General features: G+C 39.8%; 1 long non-coding RNA gene across 1 annotated transcript in view; it reads right to left on the reverse strand.

The window, feature by feature from the left end:
- Nucleotides 1-205: 205 nt before the first annotated feature.
- LOC128626185 (uncharacterized) overlaps nucleotides 206-25040 on the reverse strand; it is a 95224-nt gene continuing 70389 nt past the window's right edge. Inside the window, exons 2-5 of the long non-coding RNA XR_008390113.1 lie at nucleotides 20757-21180; nucleotides 18705-18814; nucleotides 11766-11840; nucleotides 206-394 (exon numbers count right to left, since the gene is read on the reverse strand). This is a non-coding gene — a long non-coding RNA (uncharacterized LOC128626185). The remainder of the gene's footprint in view (nucleotides 395-11765; nucleotides 11841-18704; nucleotides 18815-20756; nucleotides 21181-25040) is intronic.

Here is a 25040-nt window from a genome sequence, read left to right on the forward strand (position 1 = left end):
TAGAGCAAGAGAAAGATGAACATGGATGCACTTAAGATTACAAGTTAGTCAGGGATGTAGCATTATAAAGAACTAAAGTATCTGAGAAACACTTTAACTGCCCTTCCATTCTAAATGAAAGCTTTGCTGGATAGAGCAATCTTGGTTGTAGGTCTTTGGATTTCATGACTTGGAATACTTCTTTCCAGCCCCTTCTTGCCTGTAAGGTCTCTTGAGAAATCCACTGACAGTCTGATAGGAACTCCTTTGTAGGTGACTGGGCCTTATCTCTTGCTGCTTTTAGGATTCTGTTCTTCATTTTAATCTTGGCTAATATAATGATGATGTGCCTTGGTGTGTTCCTTCTCGGGTCCAACTTCTTTGGGAATCTCTGAGCTTTGTTAAAGGGACTTACCTAAGAAAAAGAAGATAAAAAAGATGAACAGTAAAAGGACAGCAAATTCACACTTATTAACAACCACACCTAAAACAAAAGCAAACTAAGAGGACAGCTAAATCAGGAGCAGAACCATAGAAATGAAGATCACATGGAGGGTTAGCAACAGGGGAGTGGGAGAAGGAGAAGGGGGGAGAAGGTACAGAAAATATGTAGCATAGACGGTAGGTAGAAAATAGATAGGGGGGAGGGCAAGAATAGTATGGGAAATATAGAATCTAAAGAACTTGAGACACATGGTCATAAACTAAAGGGGGGAATGATGGGGGAGGGGGTGTGCAGGGTGGAGGGGAATGAAGGGGGGAAATAGAACAACTGTAATGGCATGATTAATAAAATATATTTTAAAAAAAGAACTAAAGTAGTATGGGCAAAAACAAAAGAGACAAGTTTATAATAAAACTACAGGCTACATTTAAAGGCAGCAATCATTAGTTCTGGTGACAAACAGAATGAGCAAGTCTTTGTAAAACAGATCATACCTGGCCTGGATCTTGGGGAATAAGTAAACTTTCATTAATTTCTTTCTATTTTTAAAAGAATTCAGAGGCAAGTATAACTACACTGATCTATCAATAGCTAGATGTTTAAAAAACAACAAAGACCATAAAAGCTGAAAAATGGACACTAAACAGAAAACAGACCATCATTTAAGTGTGAAAATGTACATCCCGTGGAATAATGTGCCATGGAGATGGAATATACCATGTCCTACAAATGCTGTTGGCCTGATTCATATAGCTCAGAGGACCCAGGGTATTACATTACCTGGACATTATCCTATGCTCTTAAGTAAAGTCTGAGATTAAAAAGTTCATTCCAAGTCCACTATCTGGGGGGATCTGAAGGCATTAGCTGTCTAGGCTGACTGATAGAAATCCTACACACACCCTCACTGAGACAAGGCTCCACGTATTAAATTGCAGGGAAACTATTTCTGAACTGAAGGCAGAGCTGAGCTATGTTAAAAAGGCCACCAGGTGTCTGCTGTGAACATAAAAAAAAATTAGAAAGCAAGGTTAAGGAACAAACTTCTTATTTTGTTACCCTGCTGGGTGAGAAATGGCCAGCAAGCAGCAATGAGAGTGGGGAGAGATGGTGGAGGAGATGCTGGTCTGAGTGCCATGTCTGATGGGGATGCATTGGCTTACAAGTCTTCTCTTGCTTTTCATTTATTTTTATGACACAAACACTGCTTTTTTTTTTTAATACTGATCTCCTGCATCACCCAGAATGGGGAAGTTCAGAATAAAGAGGAATGCAGAGAGGGCAGGAGAAGCCATGAAACCAAATGCTTTCTGTGATGCAAAGGCAGAAGAGCGCAAGGTGGGAATTGGTATTTCTGCAGGGTCAGAAAGATAAGGATTTTTCCTGGGGCATTCAGCTACGAAGGTCCTGGATATTCATTGGTACATGCTCAGTTTGATTCTGTGCCCCATGGTCTCTATGCTGCAGGGTGTTTGACTACAAGTTTCAGGGACAGGATTCCAGTGGGAGGCAGTGATCCTGAAAAGGCTGAGAGTCTCATAAGACCTCAAGCTGGAGTTGGTGTGGTTTGAGAGTAAGTGCAAGAGGAGAGGTGATAAAAAGTGTTGAATCAAGAATGTAAATGACCTTATATGTGGGGCTCAAGGAATTTTAGACTCTCATCTTATAGCTCATAAAGAATTGTTAATATTTTATGCTCAGGGTGATAGATTTGTGTTTCAGCAATATCACTTCAATGGCAGCCTCAGAGATTGATTAGTCTGGAGGCAGGGCACAGCTTTAGAGGCTGAAGAAATATGCATGTTAGAGACACAGTCTAAATGCAGGAGATAATGGAACTGTGAAAAGGAAAGAACTGCTCCGAGTGACATTTTGTGGGCAACTCTAGGGGCCTTGGTTTTTAATTTGTTACTCAAGGGAAGGGGTGGAGTTCACAGCACACCCATGTGTATAGCTTGGATGATCATGATGACAGTGACATCATTACTGAAACTGCACATCTCAGGAAAAGAAAGGAGAGTCAGGGCAGAGGAAGACAGATTACTTCCATTTTAGCTACTTTGACATAAAGGTGCTCAAGGAGATTCCAGTAGGATGGCAGTTGACAATTTCAGTGGCTTAACATAATACAGGTTTATGTCTTCCTGATGTGAATTTCAAAATAGGCATTCCTGATCAGGGGGCAGCTCTCCTGCACATCCAAATGGAGGAAATCAGACTAACTCCCAGTTATTTTAACCCAGGGCCACCAACGTAACTGGCTTCATCGGCATCATTCCCGCATTGAAGGAAAACAGGAGGATTGGCTTGGGTGGGTAGCTGATCTGGATCTGTAACTGTGTTAGTTAGTGCACACCACTTCCGCTCAGGGAAGAGCTGTGCTGTGTGTAGGTAGCAAGTGGGGAGAGGCTTCCACAGAGCAGTGTCTACTCTCAATAGTCATGGAAAATCAAGACACATATGGATAAATGTGTGTGTGTGTGTGTGTGTGTGTGTGTGTGTGTGTATATATATATATATACACATATATACATATATATATTTAGGTGCTTCTATAAAAGTTCAAATATACAGAAACAGGCAATCTTCTGCTTTCTGAACTTTAACCCTGAATTATAAACCTGGTTCATATTTTTTATACTTGCAGTCATAGTTGGTGGTTTTCGCCCCAAGTACTTTAATTTTGTTTCTGGCCCTTAGCACAATCAGTGTCACAGCCAAGATTGTGACTTCTATCCTTGAAAAAATTTCCGCTTCATCCACTCCTCTTAACCCTTCACATCAGGCAGTGTGCCTTCCCTTTGTGCTGTGATCTGTGCTGTTCAGGCAGCGGGTCTTTCTGACAGTGGGTCAGAGGCAGCCAGTTCCTTGGTGTCTTCTGGAGACCAAGCCACAGTTTTTAATGGGAACTTCTTACCAAAGAGTCACTGATAGCCTCTACATATTAGACTGTACCCCCTACTTGGGAGGTGACATTCAGTCAGGACAAAATCACCATCAGCAAACAGGCTCCTCTGTGGTCTCTAAACGTTTTCATTTGATGGATTTAACATACTCTTCTTTCAAAGTGGGATGCTATTTTTAATCAATATTCATCAAACATATGCAACGTGGGGCTAGGGATTGCTTGACAGGAGGTAGATTTTATTCTTGTTAATGTTATTATGTCAAACAGTGCAATGAGTTGATTATCTAGATAAACTCAGACTAAAAATACTTTTGCTCATGCTGCCTGTGGGGAAGGGCAGTCTGGTACAAGAAGCTTTCCATCCCCAACTTGGCAGCATAAGAATAACCTTGGGCCTGGATTATGCCTAATCAGGAGATAAAGAGCACACAGAGCATGTGCTGGACTTACTGCCTCCTCTAGGAACATCTGCCCCTGTTTCAGACTCAGTGCACGCTCCCTTGTCCTGCTTCAGTGTGTGCATCCTATACATCTGGTCAACCTCACTGTTGTGTCTGTCTTCCACTGCATCACAAGAGGGATGCACAGGGGCCATCACCCTGCAGGGGCCACCGGGAGGGTCTAGCTGGTCATGAAGAACCAATACCCACAACTGAAGCTGATCTTGCTCTGTTTCTTCTCCTCATGAAGAAAGTGTTTCATCACCAAAGTTATAGGTTAAATTTGCATTGTTTTGTATTTTATATTTTTTACTTAAATTATAGACAAAGAATTATTCTGATAATTGTATATATAGCTCATACCGGAGAGAAAGAGAGAGTTATGTATACTTCCACATAGAATTTGGGATTTCCAGCCAAGACGGAGGTGTAGGTAGACACACTGTGCTTCCTTGCACAACCAAAAGAAGAACAACAACAAATTTCAAAACAAAAACCAACCAGAAATGACAGAAAATTGAACTGTACAGAAGTCTGACAACCACACAGTTAAAGCAGAAACATTCATCCAGATTGGTAGGAGGGGTGGAGACAGGCTGGGGGAGAGAAGATTCGCAGCAAGGTAGCAGTTGGAGGACCTGGTGAGTGAGGCAGCAGCTGATGGACTGGGCTAGGCAGTGGCTGGCAGAGCAGGAGGTTCCATATTTTCGTGTGGATAAACCAGGAGGAGTAACTGGGGAGCCAGACAGACAACACAACCCAGTGTTCCAGTGTGGGGAAATAAAATCTCAAAACCTCTAACTGAAAACACTTGTGAGTGTTGAGGCAACAGGAGAAACTCCCAGCCTCACAGGAGAGTTCCTTGGAGACACCCACAGGGTCCTAGAATGTACACAAGCCCACCCACCTGGGAATCAGCACCAGAGCGGCCCACTTTGCTTGTGGGTAGTGGGCGAAGTGACTACTGAAAGCCAGCGGAGAGCTGAGCAAGAGGCACTATTCCCTCTTGGCCTTTCCCCCATAAACATCACCACAACAGAGCCAAGTGCCTTGCCCTGCCCTGGCAATTACCCAAGATTCCACCTCTTACTATGTAACAGGTGTGCTAAGACAAAAAAAAAATGGCCCAAAAGAAAGAACAGATCAAAGCTCCAGAAACAATACAAGTAAGCAATGAAGATGTAATAGGGCACAATCAAGGGGGTCCCCCAAAATGGAGATTTGTAATGGGGTCCAGAAGTCAGACTGTCCAAAAAATACTAGAAAAAATATATTCTGAAATATATATATAAGTCTGAACTGGAGGATGAGATGCATGGAGCAGGGCCATTGAGGGCTGTTTTGCATAGCAACGGTTTTGCAGATAATTTCTAGGACAGTCATTTAACAAATCTATAATTTTTAACTGATTTCATAGATATGTTAAAGAGCTGTGGCCTTGCTTTGATCCAGGGGGATGGGAGTGACTTCAACCCATGATGTAACTAGAAGGCAACTTCCTCTGGGTTACAGCACTTGCATAAGAGCTTGCAGATGATTGGCTCCACACCATGGGGCCACACCTTTCCAGACTTACTATCACAGCCCAGTAAAGCTGGAAGAATGAGGGAGTGCTGGCAGGTGTAACTGATTGTGGGAGGAGCCGGAAATGGGGCTGCAGAGGAAGATTGGCATTGGGATTTAAAACCCAGGTGTCACAGCCATGCGGGGCTTTTAGGGTGCTCCCTTTTTGCCACATGGCTTAGGAAGCAGGAGAGACTTTGCCTAGAAGAAAAGGGGTGAAAGGACTCTTGCTGGTGGGCCATGAGAAGGTGCCACATGACTTTGGATTAACTGGAGATCACAGTGGCGACACAGCTGATGGTGCCGTAACCAAAGGGCTGCCTAAACCATGGATTTCTACTTCTTTTCCTAAGATATGGGACCCCGGACTGGGCAAAGGGGAGAAGGAAGGACTGTGCATCTGTAGGTATTCTAAAGAACTTTAGTATTTTTAATGAAGACATTAAGTCATTACTCTGTCTGTATAGCTTTTTAAAGAAATAATCCCTTTCCTTTTCACCAATCTCTGACATTGAGAGACGTCTTTCCCTGGTGGTAGGCAGGGTGAACCTAGTATGGGGGGCGGGGGGCTCCCAGAGCACAAGGTTGGGTCCATTCAGTAATAGTATTTTCTCATATTCCTTGACTAGCTTGTTAAGACTAAATAAAAGTCTTATCAATGCCAGATCAAGAAGAAGACCCCAACCAGAAATTTGTGGAGGTTATTTTCTTTAGCCAATGAATTTGGCTAAATTCCTGTAGCCAATGAATTTATTTTCCTTTAATGAGGAAAACTTGAAAATTAATACCTGGACAGTCTGCACATTATGTGTAGTCCCTTTTCCATGCAACAGCACCATAAGAGTAAAAAGTGTGTTTAGAATTCTCTCCTTCTCAACTTTCCAAGAACTGCGGCTCCTTGAGGGCTCTGCTGTTTGCTGTTTGGAGGAAAAATGGATGGGACAGCAAATGAGTGAAGCAAGTAGATCTACAGGAGCACAGAGCACAGCTGCCTGGAGAGGTTGCCAAAACTGAGTGATGGAAGGAGAGAAGGAAAGGGGGAAGATGAATCTAAGCAGTAACGAAGACAAGCAGAGCCTTACGAAGAAGAAGAAATACCCAAAATGTTTCAGGAAGTTTAAAATATTTCTGTACTCCCCACCCTCAGTATCTTAAATAGACCTTCAAGGAAGACTGTCCTTATTATTTAAGGTTTGGTGTTTTATTTTAATGTAAGTCAGTGCCAAGGGGATCTGGAAGCAAAAATATCATAGTCTGATTTTATTCAGGTAACACACAGGAACACTGCACTCTTGTTCCCTCTTTAGTAGTTTCTGCATAGTTCATTCCATGGGGTGAGTACCATTATTCTCCACCCCTGGGTGTCCATTTCTCAGTTTACTGAGATACTGATGGTGAAACCCTAATGATACCTACCCTCAATTCGGCAGCTGCATTCCCCTCTAAAAATTAAAACAATCCCACAGTTTGTAATGCTCAGGAAACACAGATGTAATAGATCCTGTAAAATCAGGTGCGCTGACATAGCCCTCCCTCCCCAATTCCTGAGTCACTGCAGGTGTCCTCTTGTATCTCACCTCAGGTCTGGGCCGGGCTGCCACCCCATGGTTTCCTGCAGCCTTGTTCTGCCTGTCTGGTGTCCGTCTGCTCAGATACCCACAGGTAGGTGTGCAATTCCTGGCACTCCCTCTGATCTCTCTCCCTGGGAAGCAGAACTCTGCTGAGCATTGCTTTGAGGCCAGTAGACTGGTGGCTCAGCATGACCTCATTATCAGGGGCCTTTACTTTGGCCTTTGATGTTAACTCATCCAGAAACTGGAGGAGAGAACTCTGGTGAATTCCTTTTTCATAGCCGTCTCTATGGATTAAGTTCAAGGTGTACAAACATCCGAGACAATGGAGGGCTCAGTTCTGTGAAACAACACAGTTCTAACAGCATCAGGCCTAACACCAGGCAGGTGGTGGACAAACTGAAGTCAAACATAAGAGAACCATTGATACTCTCTGCCTTTCATCCAACTGTTTCCTTTCACATCCACTCCCCACCCTCATCTACTCCACTTTGTGTTGTAAAATAAACTCCCGGACTCCATTGTCCTCCAGCTTTCAGCTAAATTTGGCCAAAGGGAAGACTGGCAGAAGTCTGGAGAATAGGGAAAGGGATAAGTTGGAGGACTTCTTTCCCTGCCTGTTTTGGAGGATTCTCTGGAAGCTTTGGAACCCCCTCTGTGGCTGTCTCTCCTGCCTTATAGATCTGCAGTGGCTCCAAGTTCATTAGGCCACTTCCCGGGCCACCCTCTTCCCTCTGTCCCTCCAGCCCAAGGGTCACAGGCAGTTCCTTAATTGTGCTGCTCTCTGGCTTGACTCACATGCTTTACCTTTCAGCTTTTCCATCACTTGTAATGTGTGTGCTAAGTTTACTGTTTAAAATACTATATTGAACCATTGCTGATATTGAATTGAATCTGTATAGCAAAAATGACAATTGCTGATGATTTCATCTGATGTCCAAGAATTTCTTTTTTCTGTCTAGATCCAAACCAATACACACCCCAAACTCCACTTAGAGACATTAAGGCAGCTGAAACCTCTCATGAGTGGGGTGGGTTGACACTTGGAAAGATTCAAAGAAAGAAATATTGAAACTGGAATTTTAAAGATAAGCACAAGTTTGCCAGATAAAGAGTCAACAGATTTGGAAAAGGACAAGCTCAGGGACAGACCAAGGTCAAGAAGGGACAGCATCTTTGGGCAAAGGGCAGTTTGCTGTGGCTCTAATTCATGACTTAAGTTTGAAGGCAGCATGGACATCAGAAAGCCATGGAGTAGTTTCCTAGGGCTGCTGTAAAAGGTACTTTAAACAAGGGGCTTCACCAACAGAAACCTGTTATCTCCCAGTTCTGAAAGTCACAAGTCAAGGTGCCATCTGGGCTGGCACCTCTCTACTGAGAGCTGTGAGGAAGATTCTGTTCCAATTCTTCTCCTGACCTTCTAGTGGCAATCTTCGGTGCTGCTTAGTTTGTAGACACATCACCTCAGTCTCTGCCTTCAAGTTCAAATAGCATTCTCCCTGTGTATCTGTGTCCGGATTTCCCCTTTTTATATGGACACTAGACATACAGGATCTAGTCCTACTCCAGTGATATGATTTTACCTTGAGTTCCTCTGTAACAACTCTATTTCCAATAAGGTTCTGTTTGAGCTACTGTGAGTGAGGACTTTAGCACAGGAATTTGAAGAGGAAGCAATTCAATGTGCAACATCCAGTTCTGACACTTTCCAAAACTCAAGCAAGCAATAAAGGGAACCAAGCCAATTACAGGTAGAATGTTGAAGAAAAATAATATTTAAACTGTAAGTCAATAGGAGTGATAAATTGAATATAAAAATAGGGTGAGAAAAAAAGCATTACAATCAACATTAAATATTCTCTTCAAGGAAGCTTGGGAGATGGTGAGGACTTTATTTGAAAGAGGAACCATAAGAGAAAAGGCAAGTTTCCTGTGATTTTAAAAATAATCACTATTTAAAAAATAGGAATAAAGACATGTAACATTTGAGTTTTATTTTACTTTTTATTAAAGAAATGCACTTTTAAAACATTTTTATTTATTTATTTTTTTAGAGAGAGGGGAAGGGAAGGAGGAAGAGTGGGAGAGAAACATCAATGTGTGGTTGCCTCTCATGTGTCCCCTACTGGGGACCTGGCCTGCAACCCAGGCATGTGCCCTGACTGGAAACCGAACAGGTGACTTTTTGCTTTACAGGTCCATGCTCAATCCACTGAGCTACACCAGCCAGGGCTCATTTGAGTTTTAATATATTGAATTTTGAAGTACATGCAGAACACTTAACTGGAGATATTCAGTAGGCAATGAAAACTTGGGGTCTGGAGCTCTAACGTTAGAATTCCTGGGATCAACGCCCATCTCTTCTTCCACTGGGGCCACTGTGACTTAGGACGAAGTACTTAGGCTTCTTGAGCTGTAGGTTTCTTATCATTAAGATGTGGATATTCACAAAGTTTCAGTAGGTTCTTGGAGGATTAAATATATAAGCCACATATAACAGTTTAGTGCCTGGAACTATAAAGTGTTTAATATTTAGTAGTTGTTATCATGATCACTAGAGCTACCTTTAGCAATATTGGCATTAGGAAGAGCCATGCCTTGTCAGTAAGTGGAGAGTAGCATAGAAAAGCAAAATGGTGTCTCTGCAACATAACAGAAGGGACACCAAAGGTTTGAAAGATATATTTCTCCAGAAGCAAGATATATTTCTCCCACCTTTTAAAAAAGATAGTAAGAAGGCCTGGTGGAAAGAAGACTCCTGCCATTTTGCTTAATCTAGTTACTTGGTCCTGGTGCCCAAAATTATACCCAGTATGTTATTATCCAGATAAATAGTGAAATAACTCTTGAAGAGTTCCTAATTTCTTGGAAAATACGCTTAAGCATCCTATAAATTGATAAGTAGTGATAGCCTGTCTCCCTACCGAAAAGAAATCCTGTTGTGTATTGAAATATGGCTGCCCAGACCCACTTTTCATGGAGGGGAGGGGAGGGGGGTGAGAAGTAGCATCAGGAACTGAAAGGAACCTTGTGAGAAGCTCCATTGCATTAAAAACAGTAGTATTTACTGTTCTGTAAACACCTTTTGCTTTTCAAGATCTTCCCTCAGGAAAAGAGAGAAAAATGTTGACCCATTAAGTGGTCTGCACTTGCCCTCACAAGCACATTTTGCAAAATTTTCCAGGTTCTGCTCTTGAGGTACACAGAGAAAAGAGGGCTGGGGGAGATGGGGAGGTAAATGAAATGCTCTGGAACAGGACGCTTCACGGCTCACTGTTACACTGAATGGGAAGGGGCGTATGTTGAACAGCTGCCCAGTAATGGACAATGAAATTGGGAGGAAGCCTGCACAGAACTGGACAAAAATGCTCCTCTTCCTCAACATTTCAGAACATAATTTAAAGTGTTTGTAATATTAAAGTCTTAAGGTCTTTGACTTACAAAATATTTTAAAGTTAATTTTGCTCAATGCTTTTCAAAGAGCTCCTGACTTGAGGCTTTCCATTAGAACATTTTTAGAGGGAGAACAGGGAGAGTTAAGGAAAGGTGATTACTATTATTCACTTGATACAACTGTGTTTAATTGACACATAAATTACACACCGAGGGGAACAGGAACAATTTGGAGCAAGCTGAGATGGAGTGATACAAGTTTAGAGCTGAAACGAACCTCAGGGAACGTCCTTTTTTACCCTACATTTAATTTATGAAGAAACTAAACTCAAAAAACTTAAGTGACATTTTTATTAACTCATAACAACTTAATGGCAGACTGGAAGCAAGAAACTATGCCTTCTGATTCTGAGACCAGGGTTCATTCCATTGTATCACACTAAGGTAAGAGACATGCAACATTAAAACAGCATCCCTTAGTGAATATGTCCTCTTCCCAAGTTCCCAACCCAATAGGGCTTGGGGAGGATAAATATCTCAGTTTTCCTCCCCATCTACCTCTCAAATGAAGCACAGTACCATTGAAAGGCCCAGCACAATCTTAAACATAAAATGGCCCAGCTTTCTGACCTGGAGCCTCAATGAAGGAAAGAAGCCTAGGCTCACTAAACAAAACAGAAAACATCATTTTTTCCACTTCAGAACAGCTCTCGTGATCTCCAGGATAAGGAGTAGGCCAAGGAGGGAGAAGGTGGAAGAAGTTATGGATGAAGGGAGAAGAACTGCAATCTTGCTGAGTTAGACATAGCTTTATTTATGCTTTGCAAACTTTAATTATTGAAAAGATTCCTGGCTGATTTCCAACAAACCAAGTCAGTATTCCTAAACTCCCCGAAAGAAAAACAAAAACACAACAAAACACACACAGAACAACCACAGCTTATACAATATATAAAAACATGTAATATCATGTTTTTATGAAGTCAGTAAATAGAGTTTTAAAAGTAAAACCCTGAATTTGACCCATTTCTACTCCATTGCATTTTCAGATCTGCTCTTTCCATCTGATTCTCATTTTACTCTCTAGCCCCTATTAATGTCAATCATACTTTTATTGTACAGGAATTACTGAGGTTGAAAGAAAACCAACATAGGTGGTCGGAAATAAGCCTTGTATTTCACCGACAGAGAGGAGAAGTGGCCATTTCTGAGCACTGTCCACGTGGTCAGCAATGCCGGTGTCCTTGATGTGTGCTCTTTCACCTGATCTTCTCAACCATATGCACAGGTAAGAAACTGAGGCAGAGGTGGTTCAGGTGACTTTCCTAAATGACTATAAGGTGGCACAGAAGATTTTCAGCTAAAGTCTGAAAACTAAAAACCTAGACTTTTCCCCATATCACGTCTCAAAGTATCCATTATGAGTGATTTACTATAATAATCAGTTTATGAATATATATACTTACATCCATACACACATGCACACTTTTGATGTTGCTCTTTTGTCATTAGAAATACTGGGTTTTGCTATTATTTTCCTCCTGGAGAATAAGAAAAATGTTAGTAAACCATTAAAACAACTTTCTAATTGGGGTTCTATTTTAATGCTTCTATTAATTATTATGACATCAATTTTCATCATTTCTGTAAGAATTTTATTGCACTTAAAGAATCACTTTATAAAGAGCTCATCAGAGTAATTTCATAAACTTAGCCTAGAAAAATTTACATTTATTTTACTTCTATCATGATTCCTGAAACCAAGTTCAGGATAATGACTTGTTCCTCTTACTCTTTTTGGAAAAAATCAATATTATGTAACCTTAGACTCACATGACATGTCCATATTCTCTTAATCTGAGAGGGCACGAGTTATTTTCTATATGCATAGAGAGGTTTCTGTAATGTTAATATTTTTATGTGTCCATGCTCAAGAATTGAACTTAGGTGCTTCATAGTACTTTTCTTACAAAACAAAAACAAACCTAGTTTTAAGTCTTTTCAAAACCCAGTTTTGAAGCCAGTGTGAATCATTTTTTTTTTACTGAGGTGACATGGCAGATGAGCTAGAGTTCTATAAAAGTGTGGGAGGTCTTCTAACTCACCATGATTAGTTAAATAGCTGTACCATTGAGTTTATAGTTCCCCTTATCATCCAGTATTGTTGAAACCGGAACACTTTGTCCAATGCCAAGACCATCCATTTGGGAGTCTTTTTGTATTTCTGTGCCCAATTCAGGTGACAGATACAGCAGTGCAGCAAACCTGGCTCGAGAAGAGCATATGGACCAGGGACTCCTTCAGGATAAAGACTTATATCCCCTTAACAGCTATGCTGCCAAGACCATCAGAAGGGCCAGCTGAGGGTGAGTGTGACCTTGAGTGGCTGGTGGTAAAGGAGCTGGTCAGTGTTGGCTCAGAGACCATCTGCAGAGGTTGTAGTTCATCTCAATAACCTTCCTCCTCTACATCTTCTGCAAGAAGACAGCTCTGATGGCATCCCAGAAGAACTGATCCCATGACATGTAGGAGCAAAGATGATGTAAGAGGCAGGAGTGGGCTGTGGTGGACAAGAGGTGCACTCCCAGAGTCCCCAAAGTAAAGGACTTGCCCCCAAATTAAAGGACTTGCCTCCAGCCGGCTATGGGGATCCATCAGCAGGCATTTTGGCCAACATCACCTTCTGGGATTGCCTCTGTGGGTGCAGGCCATGCCCCGCCCCCTCGCAGCCCACATCCAATGGTTGATCAATACAGGTCCTGTACTGGGTCGACAGTGATTACTTTGATTAGAGTCTAATGACATCATTTTAAACTAAAACAAAACCAGTCTCATTTCTACTCCTCTTTGTGTACTTTGTGGTCTAGAAAAACATCTTCTTCAACCTAATCCCATTTCTTTCTGATGTTTGCATCTGTTTCACTCCTTGCAACCTCTCTAGCTCCTTCCCTAAAGGTCTCACATCTGTACTTTAACTCTAGATAAATATGCTTTTCTTCACATACTTTTATGTGATCCTCTCAACTACAGTGATGTTTTCTTCCATTTCTCTCCCTCAGGTATATTTTTTGTGTGCCTCTTTTTATGCTTATGAGTAGATACTGCTTTAAACTAGTTATGAAAGTATATGTTTACCTCCTCTTAATTTGAAACTCTTGAAAAAAGAAGACACTGTCTTTGAGTTTCTGCTATAGTCTCTGAGTACATTGGATGTAACAATTCAATAAAAGTGTGCTAAATGTATTATTTGATAGAATCTTACAAATACTAAGAAAAATGCAGCAGAAACACCTAAAGTAATGCAACTATTAATTCTGGAGCTCTAATTACTTTCCAGTGGCTAAATGAGCCAGCAATTTGGTTTAAGAAAAGCCAAAGAGATCAGAAGAACTTTATAATTTCTTTTTGTGAAAGTCTTGCCCTTTCTGAAGTTTCATAAAATGTGAGGTGGAAATTTTTCTTTTTCACCCTAAACACCCTCCTTATACAGGCATGGAGGAAGGTAATTCTTAGTAGTAGGATTTAAAATGTTTATATAATTAAACTTTAAAATAAAAACCCATAAATAAAAAGTACTCTATGAGGAAAGAACTTGATGAAGCATAAAAGAACACTATCTTAAATTATTAATTTGTTGCTATAAAGTGCAACTGACACCTGAGCTAGAATTGTTTTTACTTCAAAATCAGGAGCGTAATTGTCTATTCCTGAAAGAATGATGTTAGTCAGATTGAAGTGACCTTTGACTTCCAGCTGGGTGCTGTCTGGGCCATGATGCTAATTCTTTCATGAATATTTAGTATACAGTAAAAAAGTCAAGACATTTCTGATTTTTTTTGACTTTTTTTGATAATCCTTATGAAAAGATTATTGGGTGAAATCTAGCCTCTATGTCTATCTAGATTATAACATTTCCCCAATAATAGATGTTACAGTAATCTTCAGACATTTATATGCTGTTTCTTATCCAAACAAAAAGTGGTTCTCAATAATGTGTTCTTGCTTTAAAATATACATGTGTATCATCGCAAGTATTTGGCACCATAAAGTCTGCGCCTCATATTTCTGTACTTCCTCTCTCCAAGAGCTTAATGGCATACTCCACCTTGCCATCTCCACTCACCTTACCCAGTGAGCTCCGACAGAGGCATAGCTGTCGGAACAAAGACCAGAACAGTACACAGGTCAGTGCCCTCCAGCCTAGCCCACACACATGCACTCTCTCCATCGCCACAACATCTGCTTCCCAACACAGAGCCAATGAGCGAGTCCTCTTTTTGGCAATTCTGGTCATCAGTAGGGGCAAATCCTGAAAATAAAGTTGCTAGAATTTTCTGCAGAGGTTCAGAATTAAAGCAATGTATTTACTACCCTTCTAATATTGCTACTACCCTTACAATATTGCTCTGCAAGTGGTTATCTTCACGTTGATGATTACAAATGCACAGTAGATGTTTGTACACAGAATTGGTTCTTCCTATGGATGTTGACAAATTTATCATTGGGTTGAGAGTGCAGAAATGAAATTCTGTTATCAGAGTATCCTAAAGCAGCTGCATGAGGAAGATACACACAGTTTAGGGTATTGAGACATAACATTATAATGAAGTGTACAGGGTATCTTTGAGAGGAAGGAACACTGGAAGTTTGGCCCTGACCTTTTCTGTTGCAGTTGACCTTGGTCTACACACTTTCCTTCTGAGTTGTCTGTTGTCTCATGTTTGCACTCTGGGCTGTTGTGAGAACCCTGCAAAGTTGCTCACACAATGTCACTTACAGTCACTTACATGACTGACATGCAGGGAGCACTTGAAACGTTTTTAGTTTCTTTTTCTTGAATAAATACTTATATTTAACATAGAGGTGATCTTACTTCTTTTAAACAGGTATTTAAGAAAAAATCAAATTATTCCTTCAGGAATTTAGACATTCTAAAAACTGTCTTAGGATCTGAGAATTGGCAGTTAGCAGGTCTGTCCTTAGCCACCCACACTTCACTGTGGCATTCTACAAAAGGTTGGGGACATAGCTATCCCTGTTGTGTAGCTATAAAGAGTGGATAGCCTCTTCCTTGACCCCAGAAATCAGGGCTTTTTGGGTGACTCAAGTTGGGGAACATCTCCATGGTAGTGGATGGAAGGCACCAGTATTCCATACCAGAAAGATTCATAGGTGTAAGTAGGATTACTTCAAACCCACACTGCTGTCCACTGAAGAAATTATAAAGTGAATCAATTTTTACTGGTTTTTTCCAGCAAAAAAATTTTATGGTAGCTCTTTTTCACATGCCTGGAGGCAAATACTCTTGTATCTTCCAGCTGAACTTGAGACCCTACTCCAACAAGTGTTCCACATACACATGCACATACCTGCTTTCTTTCCATGTAAATGGCAGCACATGTTACATAAGAGTTTGTACCCGGTGGTTTAAATGGCAGGTCTGTCCAATCAGTGTCTACATTATCTGTGCTGATTGGTTAACTCTCTCACTGATAGACATTTAGAAAAAATATAGTAAGGTTTCAATTATAATCGTCATGATTTTGGAAACTTTATATCCAAAAATAGAAGGGCCATGTTTCAGATAGCTGTCTTTTGGTTTCAGGGTAAATGACTCTAATCAACAAATAATGGTACATCTATGTCTTTCTTGTTATAACTCCTGAATATTACAGATTAATTTATTTCCTTATTTCCAAGTGTTTGATCTTTTGTCAATCTTAAAGCCAATATTTTATTTCCTAACATTTTCTGGCTGGTTATTTTTTCTTTAGCTACTTCAATGTACTTATTATGGTACTTGACATAGAAACCCTGTAAAATATTTTTTATTAAATCATTTTTTATTGTTATTCTATTACAGTTGTCCTAATGTTTTCCCTTTGCCCTCTTCTGCCCACCCCACCCCCTGCTCCCACAGCCCATCCCATTGTTCATGTCCATGGGTCATTCATACATGTACTTTCTCCAGTCCCTTCCCTCATTATTGAATTTATAGTTTCTAATGTTTTCAGTCACTTTTCTTTGTCTTTCTAAGTATAATCATCATCTGAAAATAGAGATAACTTTTGTCTCCAATCTATATACTCTTCTGTATTTTTCTTGTCAAATTTCATTTAAGTAGCACTGCCAAAAAATATTAGATAATAACCACGGTAGTATTCATCTTTGTCTTGTTTCTGAATTCAAAGGAAACTATTATTTTTTAAAGGAAATTCTCATTGTTATACACTGGGGAAAAAAGCAATCAGACCTACCCTTTTTTATGAGTTTATCTTATTTTTCTTATGAAATCTGCTCGTATTAAGTTGATGCTTTCCAATCCAAACACTAGGTTACTCTATCACACTTCTCCAGAGAGGTCCATTGTAAGTGATTTGTTGTCATTCCACACTGTAATTTGATAGAATTTTAACTTGTTATAACTATAGAATTTGATGTCTGAGTTAAAATTTCTTTGGAACGAGGCATCTTATACTAACACACTCTCACTTAGTCATCTTCTGTAACACTGAAGGCTCTATGAGAGCCACTCCTGGGTGTTTTGGCCGGGGAGAGTCAACCATACAAAGGCTGGGGTGACTTGCAGCACTGCCGCAAAGGATCCTGCTGGGCAGGTTAGAACGCAGGTGCAGAAATGCCCTTTGTATCCTAAATAGTGTAAGGTGACCATCAACTATGCATATTTTGCATACATTTAAAAATTAAAAAGTACAATATCTAAAATTACTGAGTTTAAAGCACTAAGCCTGATGGGAAAGGAAGGTGTCAAATGTCAACCCAGTCTCCTCCTGTCAGTCAGTTCAGGTACACAGTGGCTGGGATCCCTCTCCTGCCTGTCTCTCTGGTCCGGACCAAAGGTCTCGCATGCAGGACTGTGTCACTGTGCACGTGGCAATGGTTTCCTTCAGCTCTGGAACCTGACAGGGCCCCTGGGAGGGAAAAGGAGCGAGCCCAGGGTCCCTCTTTGCCTCTTCCAGACCCATTGCCACAGGCTGCACCGTGAGAGGAAGACAGTCTGGAAGTTATTCTATGTAACAGTGAGTATAATGTATTATTATCCCTGATTATTAAATATGTATTGTTATTTATCAAGAAAAGTATGAACTATTCATTTCAAATGGTACTTGAAGTGATATTGATTTAAATATTTGATTACATCATGCTTTTAAAGCTATATATAAGGATTGGATAAATAGCAGATTAAATAGTCTTTATAAAATAAGGCTATTCAATAAATTAAGGCCAAATCTTATTTACTGAAAATTATCATAAAAGAGGAAAATGCTTCACCTAATGTCTAAACAAAGGGGCTACTACTTTTTATGTAAAATATCATTATTTAATTGTGGTGTGCCACAGTCTCAAGTCATAGATATTTTCTCAGTGCTGAGATATATTGTCTTAATTCTAAGACTTAACAAAGAAAAACTATTCCCCACTCATTCTGCGATCAATAGCTTGTATTTGGAGAGACCCAATGGCTCTCCCTTTGGAACCCACTAGAATTCATTAGCATTGCCCTACAACCTTCCATTTTCATACTATCCACATGATTCATATTGTTTTATATGTAATGACAAAAATAGAAACTGATACTCATGAACAAAAAGAGCTATTGCGTATGCATGAATGCCATCCTTTTTATGGCACTAATACACATTTTACTGAAAGATAAAAAATTAATAGCCCTACAACAATAATTTTCTGAAATAGTAAAATGCAAAAATAGTAACAAACTGTGTGCCCTTGTAACAGCCCATTTTCTGTTTCTGCTAATCTGTGGTGACTTTGGGGGAAAAAAGCAACTTAAAAGACCTTTAAATAAACAAATCTATTTGGCAATGTAAGTGTAGTGATGCTTACACTGATATAAATAAGCCTTGGAAACAATTATTGTTTTGATATTTTTCTAGACCCCTGGACAGAGAGTAAGAGTTTTGCATCAGCCACCGGGTACTAATGGGCAAGGCTCCGAACATGGTCGGACTTGTTTCAGCTGTGAAAGGGGTTGGTGTGTGTGTGTGTGTGTGTGTGTGTGTGTGTGTGTATCTGAGGATCAGATGGAGCAACATTACTAAATAACGTGTTCTAATTGATCTAAATTGACCCATATTAGACTCCGTTTGCTCCCACACTCTAATCCAACAGTCTTATGTTCTCCTAGGGCCCCACCCCAATCTCACCACCTACTCCTGACCTCTTGATTCACATTCCCAACTGCTCCTGAGCATCTCAACCCAGATGGTCATCAATTTGCTATTCCTTTGTTTCGTCAACACATTTGTAATGCAGGAGGTCGAGCCCAGGGGTCTCGATTGCACATTGGAATAAACCGACAAAATCCAAGCAGGGCTGTGTGGGGCAGACACAGCCTTCATTACTCACGTTACAGGAGCACCAACCTCATAGCAGGACCACACCTCCGTGAGTCCAAGACTTGTTTTAAGGGATCCCGGAAAAAGGGGGCCAGTGTCTTGCACGAGACTCTAAACCACAGTGCCTCAGTGTGCACCTGCAGAGAGGAAAGGTCAAGAAGCGGTCACACAGGAGTAGAAGCTGCTCCCAAAAGGAAATGAGGGAATTACAATGCATTTCCAAAGCCGTACACATTCTGGGCAGCCCTTCATTACGGGGGTTGGAGGAGCCATGTCCAGCATGACCCCACAACATTTTATTTATCAATATTTCATTTTAATATTTTAACTTTCTTTATTTTACATATAGTATATGCCAGGTTACAAGAGTTCAAACAAAAAGCAAGGTTTAAAACAGTGTTACTTTCATAAAATTTACAATTCTCAGCTTCATTCTGTCCCAAAGCAAACTTCTCTCTGAATTCTGCTTTCCATCCCATATTCCCACCGTTTGATCAGTGCCATCAAACTGCACCTGAGCCTATGACAGGAGCTGTGTGGGCAGGAAGGCCCCAGGCCGTCTCTTTACCATCAGCCCACAAGTCTTAGGGTTTACCTCGGGGAAATGATTCCCCCACGGCACTGCCAACGCCTTAGGGCTCTTTATAACTTTTGTCCCAAAACCAGCGTCATGCATCCAACTTGTGAATATTCCTGCGCCTGAAGATGTACAGTCATATAAACTTTCACTTCCACACGTATCATTTCTCATTTGAAACAAACTAAACCCTCAATTCTCTCTGTGACCTTACAGAATTCATCACAGCCTTGGCACGACAGGTGTTTAGTTTTCCCACACGACACATGCTACAGCTAGCCAAAGACACTTTATTATGTCTACAAACAGACACAACACCAGTCATTTTAATAAAATTCGATTTATGCTTGCAACATGACGTGCAAACTATATGCCGCAAAGAACAGAGATTATAAAAATAGACGAGCAAAGTTCAGTTTGTTAAGGGAACTGCTTTTCATACACCTGTTACTTGTATATAATTTTTTGTTGCTGGTGGTCTTCTGTTTCAAATTCTACTATCAAAGACCATTTTCAAATACAAGGGAGAAAATACTAAGGCATTTGTCTTTATACATGTACAAAATCAGCTACTGAACATTTTATATAGCTGACAGTAACCGGTAATCTTGGTGGAGGTCAAAGGTGAAAAGTCAAAAATTAGTTAAATTAGTTCTGCCTGATCAGTTCTCTAAATGTCATTTTATTTGAAGGGATTGTATAAGTACTCTCCTTTTTGTGTTCTTCATATCTCTCAATGTCTTTTTTTCTGGAAGTCTTTAAATAAACTTCATAACGTAGGTAGTTGTTGGGGGGAGAAGGAAACAAACAAGGAAAAATAAGCATCTGAAGTTTAGAACGGAAAGGAGTTCAGAAGAGGGTCCCTGATCTTGTGGCATTAGAGTTGCTACGGAAAGTGGTTAAAAACATGGAACCAAACTGAAGTCAGCGTGTGCATTTTGTCCAGGTTATTGGGATGTGGCTGTTCTATGAATTAGCATTTGGAAACCCAGTTATAGCCCACCTTTCTCTTTCTACAGAGGGAGAAATGGAAGCTCCTAGGTCAAGGGCATTTTCAGGTCACTCCCTTACTTTGTGAAAGAAAGGGCTGATTCAGTAAGAAGTAAAAGAACAATAAACCTGTGCTACACCCCAACCCGAAAGCCTAACTGCTCAGAAGCTAAGGTACAGAAGTACCCTAGAGGGCAGATTACTCATGTTAACCTACTTAACACACTTTTTGGAGGAGAAGGAAGATAGCATGTAGAAGGAAATGGGCATTTGTAGGCTGACATTTTTTTCTAAGGAGCATTATATACATTCTACCAAAATATTGCACAATAATTCTGATATTACTACCCAACCCACATAATTCAGGAATTTGAAGTTCAAGAAGATGGAATAAGTTGACAAAAGCAAGTAAATGATAAGGTCTAGCACGAAAATCTAGATTTCCCTGAGCAGGAAGCCTGTTCTATTTACACTACACTCAAAATATTTTTAAATTTTAAAGTGTCACCTACATTTAGCAATTTAATTGGTATTATTATTTCTTGTTTTTCCTCTTCACCTGTGATGTGGACTCGGGCTTGCCACCGATTCCAGGATGATGCTACGTGAAATTTTTCCCTTTTCTTTCTCTGTCTTCAACCTCTCCTCCACTCACCCTGCAATTCTTCATTTCAATGTGCTCCGCAATCTTGGCTGGCCTGGGAATCTTCCAGCTGTTCTCGGGATCCCTGGCTCCCAGGAGATGCACTGAGAAAATGCCGATTCTTTTGGAGTTGTGTAAATATAATTTGCAATGAAGTTGTTGCACAATGTAACTGCTGTATGCCGAGGACAATATTTTTCACGGCTGCTTTTGAGTTTTCTTTAACATTTCAGAATTCTTTTGATTGGCATCTTTCACTTAGACCTGTTTTCTTGTTCCTCGTTTTATTGATCCTGCAGAAAAATTAAACAACAGGGACCTTGTTAAAGATAAAATGGATAGCTTCTCCAAAATGATTTCCCTCAGGTATACTTATTAGAAAATATTGAGTTTATTTTCTGTGAAGCTTAAGTTGAAATAAAGTATACGTAAATGTGATGTTAGTCTTTTTTTATAGAAATCAGCTAATTATCTACTCATATCAAAAACAGAAGACATTTTAAATTAGATTGTATAACCCGTAAGCAACAATAAAATATAAACTGTGGCTAATATTATGAAGATAGCCTTTATAAATATAATTCTAATTATGTCACTCAGCATTTAACAGGAAAGTAAAGTTATTATAGGAAGGCAGTAATTGTAATATTAAAATGGTAGTGTTCTTGTTGTCAGAATTATAATAATAAATTTTAGCTGCAATGATAAAACTCAACTAGTAGTCTCCTTAAAAACTTGTGTTTCATATAAAACCCACAATTAAAGTGTTTACTTTTCAATGAACTTTAAATAAAATAATGGAATCTAAAAAAAAGCAGTTATATGTCAAAGTCTACCCGGCGTGAGATCATCCAATCATTGCATTACTTGCATTGAGGAAACTTATATTTTTGCTAGTCAAACAGAAAGTAGCTAATGATTCTGGGAGTGGAAAGAAAAATTACAAAATGTATACCATTGATGTCATAAGAAAACAAAAGTAAAGTCAGAAAACAAATTCTTTGTATTTTGCATTTTATACTCTCTTCCAATAAACCGGTTTACTAAGTTTCTGATTATATTTTATGACACTGGTTCATTGTACCTTGTAGTAAGAATCTCACTATTTAGGAAGTATTTTCTAGTGATTCTAAGAGTATAGAATAAATATTTGCCCAAATAAAATTTAGTTACAGACATTATAGAGTTATACCGTTATGGTAAATTTTAATATGTGAATATGCATATCACCCAACAAAAGCCATTTATTCTTTTTCCATATATACATACATGAGACATGCACATATGCTCACACATCTATAAGATATGCTCATTGCCAAGCACTACTTTAGTCATTCAGAACACAAGAATACCCTGCTGGCTGGAAATGGACTATCAGAGGGCACTTGGATTAATGGATAATTATAATTTAAGTTTAGAGAACATTAATACTATTTATCCACTATAAATAGAATATAAGACTAAGTAGGAATTTATACTGAGGACAAAAGAAAAAAAGACATTCCAAGAAGAGAAAACAGCTTTGTAAAACCATAGTCTGGGCAATTGCTTGGTATTAAGGAAAGTTAGTTCAGGGTAATTGAGATGTTTGTCATGAAAACAGTGAAAAACACTGAAGTGGTACCTTGAAGGTACATTGTGGGGGGAAATGTTTAACCTTGAGAGTAAAACCATGGTAACACTATTCCATGGCACACCCACATTTAACCCGAAACTATTGGGTTATGATTATTAAAGCAGAGATTTAAAACTTTACAACACATGCAAGACCTATAAACATATACGATGATATTTTCATCATTATCCCCACCATAATCTACTTTGCTCATTAAATTGAGGGCTATAACAAAGCAGGAACCCTGCAGGGGACCAGTTTGTCTTGGCCTGGCAAATGTGACTCAGCTCTGTATGGAAAACCTATGGAAGTGAAGTGGTGGGCAGAACCCAGACTTACAAACCAAGTTTTCCCATGGGAATCAGGCCCAGAAAATGCATACAGATTATTATGGCTTGCTCTTGCTAAAACTCCATCACCCTGGTCTAAAGCAACAGATGTGTATTGTCTGTATTCAAGGTAATTTCAAAAGCCTGTGTGAGTTCTCCCACGGACAGAGCTAATCAGCTCATTGCCATCCCCCTTTGCATGCTATTTTTATTTCCTTGATTGTACCTAGAATGTAGATAATAATATTCTATGTGATAGATAATAAGCCTTTCTTTCATGTAAGACCCCAGGAAAATAATAAAAGCCTGTCTAGGCAAGGACCTGGGCACTCCCCTCTTGTGGGTGACTGAGGCACCCACAGGCACTCTCCCCTTGAGAGAGCAACTGTGCCTGTTCCCTTTTTCCACACAGGATTGTTGTCACCTGTGCATTGATTCTCGTTGTCAGCCACAACAGGCAGACTCTGCTGGACAGGGTCTGCCACACCTGGCGCCCAGGAACAGGGACGCAAAGGCTATCGGCCACAGATCCCTACGAGCACTGAAGGTACCTAGAAGGTATTTTTACAAAGAAGGCTGAAAAATAATTAATATAAACATTTGCTCTTCGAGCTTACAGTCCAAAAGTGGAGATAGGCATTGGTAAAGTAGTCAGACAGCTCTATTACCATAACTGTGAAAACGGCAGTGGTGGGAATGAACAAGGCTCTTCGAAAAGAAACGACATGGAGATGGGACTCGGGATTGATGTCCAGAGAGAACTCTGTGAGTGAGTGACGCTTAGATAAAATCTGAAATATTAGAAGTTATGAAGGCCAATAAAATGCAGAGAATGGAAGGAAAGTGGAGTGGGTGTTTGAGGCAGTGGTAAACAGGAAGGTCCTGGGCAGAGAATATTGGCACATTGGAGAAATGAAAAAAGAACAATAAAGAAAATATGTTACCCATTATTTTGGAACTCATATTAGTAATGTGGGTACAAGAGAGAGACTATCAACTAGTGGGCATAAAGCAAAATAAAGCAGTGCAATTTTAAGTTTAGGATTGTGTTCATACTTGAAAAAAACAAAACACAAATCTATAGACTTATGTAATTATTTCTGAGTTTACTATTTGTTGGAATTGCAAAATCTGCATTCAGGTACTTGACATTATATTGAGTGTTTCTCAAAGTGGAAACCATAGACTCTCTGAAAAAAAATTAACAGAGAAGCTTATTAAAAATGAATATTCCTGGACTTCAATATGTTTCATTCACACATTCTTTTTTTTGACACTTGAGCTGTCATTTTATTTTTTAAAGTAAATTCTATTGACTAGGCTATTACAGTCGTCCCAATATTTTCTTCCCTGTCTCCCCCTCTGCCCTGCACCCCCCACCCTCCAGCACTTCCCCCCTCCACCTTAATTCATGTCCATGGGTTATACATATAAGTTCTTTGGCTTCTCCATTTCCTATATTATTCTTAAGCCCCTCTGTCTATTTTGTGCCCACCAATTATTCTTTATTCCCTGTACCTTTTCCCCCATTCTCCCCGTCTTCCTCACCACTGATAATCTAAAAAACAAAAACTAAAACTAAGCAAACAACTAGAACAGGAACAGGATCAGAGAAATGGAAATCATTTACACATTCTAAATGAGTATCTCTGAGGTAAAACTCACAAGTTTGTATCTTAATAAGCCTTCCTGGCTATATTTATGGACACTAAAGTTTGACAATCACCGATGCAGACACCAGGAGATGCCTTTTGCTGTCCCCATGTTCCCGCCAAGATCAATAAAGACACAATTTCTGATTTCTTTGCCTCTTGACACAAGTTGGAATAAGCACTCTAGAACTCTCCATAACATTTACTGTCCCCCACCTGCTGGAGGAAAGGTGCCTTATCTGACTGATGACACAGGGCAAGTCTGATTTCCAAAGAGTCTATTGATGGAGGCAGAATCACTGTGTTAAAATGGAATAGGCTCTCTCATTTTCCTTTCTATTTAACTGTCACCATCTCAAGCAGAACAATTTTTCTCTTTCACTCCCAACATTCACATGAGAAAACTGTTGAGGCAAGATATCTCCCTCAATGGTGAGTTTGCAGTCTGCAGTGAAACGGGTTTAAATTCATTTGATGGAGAAAGGAAGGAGGCACTGTCACATCTCAATCCAGCTATATCAGAAATCCTTCTATGATAGGTAGTAAAGCTGTTACTT

This window comes from Artibeus jamaicensis, unplaced genomic scaffold, assembly GCF_021234435.1.
Source record: "Artibeus jamaicensis isolate MK-2021 breed Jamaican fruit bat unplaced genomic scaffold, CSHL_Jam_final scaffold_369, whole genome shotgun sequence".
NCBI classification, from domain to species: Eukaryota; Metazoa; Chordata; class Mammalia; order Chiroptera; family Phyllostomidae; genus Artibeus; species Artibeus jamaicensis.